Genomic DNA, 5,000 nt, shown 5'->3' with positions numbered 1-5,000 from the left:
AAAGTTTTGAATTATTTTTTTTTCCATTAGAAAGGGTCTCATATATGTCCATATTTCTGCATATCTTGGACCAAGGCCAGTGGCCGCCATTTTGGAAGAGTCATAGTTGGAATGTCATCAGGTGCATTGTTTAAAATTTAGAATTGTTCTTGTCCTTGAAGGCCACTGTAGCTTCTGTTATTATTCTAAAGGGTTGGGGTTACCCAGGGAGCGTTGCATTCTAGAACTTTGTAGAACTTTCTGCACCTTTAAAGGTGCAGTGTGTAATATGACATCATCAAGAAAGTTCTAGAATGCAACACTCCCTGGGTAACCCCAACCCTTCTGAATAATAACAGAAGCTACAGTGGCCTTCAAGGACAAGAACAATTCTAAATTTTAAACAATGCACCTGATGACATTCCAACTATGACACTTTCAAGATGGCGGCACTAGGCCTTGGTCCAAAATATGCAGAAATATGGACATATATGAGACCCTTTCTAAGGGGAAAAAATGTATTCAAAAAATGTTTTTCAGCTATTATGCACTAAATTAAATGTACTTATGGATATTATAATTACTTTCTACAAAATCTGCTAGGAAATAAAACCCACAATTCTACACACTGCAGCTTTAAGTGTTTGATTTAATTGTTTGTTTTTTGATTTTTTACATTCTTGAAACGTGTGTAAACAAACACTACACTTTTGTTTACATTTCAAGCATTTCTATGGTCTCTCTTCTCTGGACTTTAGGTTGAATGCAACAATATGATCCAATCCTACAACTAAGTTAACACACACACACACACACACACACATTGAGACACACACATAACAGAAGTTTAGACACACACACACACACACACTGAGACACACACATAACAGAAGTTTAGACACACACATAAACACACAGGCACAGACACACACTCACACATTGATACACACACACACACACACACATTGAGACACACACACAAACACAACTTACACTGATACAGACAACTGATTCAATTCAGTGAGAGCATACTACAAGGTTTTAATTGTGTGTTTCACTGACTGCGCCGCCCTCCAGTGGCAGAAGGGAGTAATGCCCATGTGTTATGACCTGAGCCCACATACAGGTGAAACTCGAAAAATTAGAATATCCTGCAAAAGTTTATTTATTTCAGTAATTCAACTTAAAAGGTGAAAATAATGTATTATATAGACTCATTACATGCAAAGTGAGATATATTTCAAGCCTTTATTTGTTATAATTTTGATTATTATAATTTAGTGCTTATGAAAACCCCTAAATTCAAAATCTCAGGAATGTTGAATATGACATGAAATCAATAAAAAAAGGGATTTTAAATACAGAAATGTCGGCCCTCTATAACGTATAGCCATCCATATGTACTCAGTAGTTGGTTTGGGTCCATTTTGCATGAATTATTGCCTCAATTCCAATTAATTGTCCATGATATTCTAATTATATGAGTTTCACCTGTAGATTTTCATTATAACCCCTAATATGAAGTTCAGTATTATCGGCCTAGGGCAGTCTGGTATGGAGGAGTGGCCATTTATTCCCCTAATAGTAAAAGTAATAATAATAATAATAATAATGCATTTATTTTATATGGCGCCTTTCAAGGCACTCAAGGTCGCCTAACAAGCAAAAACAAGGCAAAAACACAATTAAAACAAGTTTAAAAAGCACAGAGCTTGCAGCAGATTTTCAGTCCATGGGTGAGTATGCCTGCCTAAATAAATGTGATTTGATTTGAAGGTGAGAGGTGAGTCCATATTTCTAATGTCCGGGGGAAGGCTGTTCCAGAGGCGTGGGGCGGAGCGGCTGAAAGCTCGAGCCCCCATGGTGGACAGACGAGCTGGGGGGACGTGTAGGTTGATGGAGGAGGCGGATCTAAGTGACCGGCTGGGAGTATTGATTTGGATGAGGTCAGACAGATATGGGGGGGGCGAGGTTATGTATGGCATTGAATGTATTGAGGAGGATCTTATATTCAATACGGTGTTTGAATAGATAAAGTGTTTAATGTGTGCGTGTCCCTTTGTCAGCTTGTTGTGTATTTGCATTGTGTGTGTGTGTGTGTATTCTACACTGTGTGCACAATTATTAGGCAAGTTGTATTTTTGAGGATTCATTTTATTATTGAACAACTACAGTGCTCTCGGTCAATCCAAAATGTTAATGAACCTAAACCTGAATGTTTACGAAAGTAAAAGTGAGGTTTTGTCTTTCTTACGAGAATATATATATACAGTATGTTTTGCTATTATTAGGCAACTATTAGTATGCACATTTTGGATTGACCGTGAGCACTGTTGTTGTTTAATATTAAAATGAATCCTCAAAAATACAACTTGCCTAATAATTGTGCACACAGTGTATTTGTACTCACCCCCTCAATAGATCATTCGAGGATAAATAAAGGAAAATGAAATTATGTAGCCTGATAAATCAAAATCAAATCAAATCAGTTTTATTTGTATAGCCCAAAATCACAAACACATTTGTCTCAGTGGGCTTTACATTTCATACAATATGATATATGATACAATATGACACCCTGCCCTTACACCCTTAGCTCGGCTGAGAAAAAACTCCCAGTAAAAACCCTTTACCGGGAATAAAATAAAATAACTGATTATTTTCTTACTTTACTTCAGCCTTCCATTTATCAGCCAAATTAAATGGGATGTATTGAATATATATGAAAACCAAGAGAAACAGCATTTCTCCTTGTGTTTTCCATTGTAGAAAAAGACAATGTTGTTGTTTTTTTTATAGGCTATTCAGAGTCTATCTATCTATCTATCTATCTATCTATCTATCTATCTATCTATCTATCTATCTATCTATCTATCTGTCTGTCTGTCTGTCTGTCTGTCTGTCTGTCTGTCTGTCCGTCCGTCCGTCCGTCCGTCCGTCCGCCTGTCTGTCTGTCTGTCTGTCTGTCTGTCTTTCATGCTTTCTGTATGTCTGTCTAAAACTCAATTTCCCAGAACACCCCACGGCTGACAAAACTCAGTTTACCCTTTCACCTTCCCAAACGTCCAATCACAGCGGGAGTTTTGCCGGAAGTAGTAAAACCAATCTCGCTTGACAAACAACGGCTCGACCAATGGGAGAACGGGATTCACCGCGGCCGACCAATCACAGGCGAGGAGGGGCGGGACTCCAGAGAACGGGGGAGGAGGAGGTGTTCCTGGTAGCCATCTTGGATGTGCGGAGTGATTGTTTAGCGAAAAAAATTGACAGATTTTTTTTTTTAAGATAGAAAAATACCCCTTATAGTTTCATACTGGAAGATTTACCGAGGCGGAAAAGACTGAGGAAAGATAGCGTAACTCGGATGACATACAGGTACATTTGTTGCAAGCTCAAGGGGGATGAATTCGTGTCCTTTTTGTCTTAATTTTCTACCGCCGCTTTCCGAAAAAAAAAAAAAAATTGTCTCCCATATTTAAACTGAGACTAAAACAACGTGTACTCATTGTATTCAAACGTCAGAAAGATGCACTTGTTCTGTAGTAAATGGAGAGTTCGTTTAAAAGTGTGTACGCTCGGATGTTGGTGTTTTTCGCGGTTGCTTTTGTCCAAAGATGCCCGCTTTGTTTATAAACATCCCCGGTAACAAATGTTTGTCCCGTCGGTCCTTTCACCGCCGCGTGGTTCAAGCTACAGTCGAGACAGAGTCCAAGTTAAATTACTATCTCTCTTTATATTTCACTATTAAAAACCACGTTTAAAAGTGTCTACAAACTCAAGTACAAAGTGTGAAAGTGTGTGAGGCCCTCTGTGACCCATATGTGTGTGCACCTGTTCGGAAAAGTAACGCGAATTTAGGCTACAAATTAATGTTGCATTTTTGTTGGGGGGTTATATATATTTTATGTAATCGGGTTAATGGGGCCTTGGATGATCTTTAACATATGATTTCATGGGTTTCCAGGGCTGAATAAACATGATAGTATCCCGATTATCATGAAAATATTCTTAAAAAATCCTAAAATGGCCGTAAAAGACACTTTTTATATAAACAAATCGGTTACTCTTGTGCGCCAAATATGGAATCATACGCATTTTTTTGGGGTCAGGTTTAAATAGCGTTTCCTTGCTTGCTAGACATGGAACTATGTGAAAATGTCATGTCACGATTGTCCTGCTCAAAATAAATTACACTTTACAACATTATCTTGAAAATCATCTAAATAGCCTATTCTTAAAACTCTTAAAATTACTCCAAAACGTAAGTCAACATTACTGCAAGCAAAACCACAAGCTATTTTAGAAAACAACATTAGCAAGGCAAGTTTATTTCTATCGCAAAATTCAGACACAATTCGGCCCGTTCAAAGTGCTACACAGGGTCACGAAATACATACATACATACATACAAGATTAAAATAAATGTGTGTGTGAATGGTAACGTGGGAAAGGAAAACAGGTCTCCCTTGCAAAAGAGTCTTCGGTCTCAATGGGATTTACCTGTATAAATAAAGGTTAAAAATAAATAAAAATCAAGCATAGAATACGCATTAGAAAAGTCAATACAATTTTTTTTTAAACACACAAAAAAAATTGATAAGCAAGACTGTTATCCCACCATTAAAACAAAATAAAAAATGGGTGATTTTCCAACCCTACTTACTTCAATAACTACAACCAGCATTCCCCATTGTCTGAGTTACGTGCAGCAGCTGAGTGTGTGTGTATTTTTGCGTGTGTGTTTTATGTTGACACAGTTGGTGGTTCAGTGCGGCAGCAGGATTAAACCCCGCAATGCATTCCACTTCCATCCAAGTCCTACTGTTCATTTTTAGCTTTTAAATTGTCGCAGTTACATTTAAAAAAATTTATGGTGATTTTGGAGGATGTATTGTCTAAACTGTGGTTGCGTTCCGAATCGCATACTCTTTCTTTTTTCTATTCTACATACTACATCCGACGATAAAAATAATCTAGTTAGGATGCAGTAGGCATACTATTGGGACATACTTTACTCTCTT

The 5,000-nt window shown here is 37.5% G+C and overlaps 1 protein-coding gene across 2 annotated transcripts in view; it reads left to right on the top strand.

Annotated features, from left to right (window-relative positions):
• The first annotated feature begins 3,216 nt into the window (after positions 1-3,216).
• Positions 3,217-5,000, top strand: part of LOC307264257 (CCR4-NOT transcription complex subunit 3-like) — a 44,250-nt gene continuing 42,466 nt past the window's right edge. For both annotated transcript variants that reach the window (XM_080045603.1, XM_080045602.1), the window contains exon 1: positions 3,217-3,354. The gene's annotated coding sequence lies outside the window, so the exon portion shown is untranslated. The remainder of the gene's footprint in view (positions 3,355-5,000) is intronic.

Source organism: Ammodytes marinus, assembly GCF_949987685.1.
Source record: "Ammodytes marinus genome assembly, chromosome: 17".
Taxonomy (NCBI): domain Eukaryota; kingdom Metazoa; phylum Chordata; class Actinopteri; order Uranoscopiformes; family Ammodytidae; genus Ammodytes; species Ammodytes marinus.
This window is presented reverse-complemented; position numbering and strand designations above follow the sequence as displayed.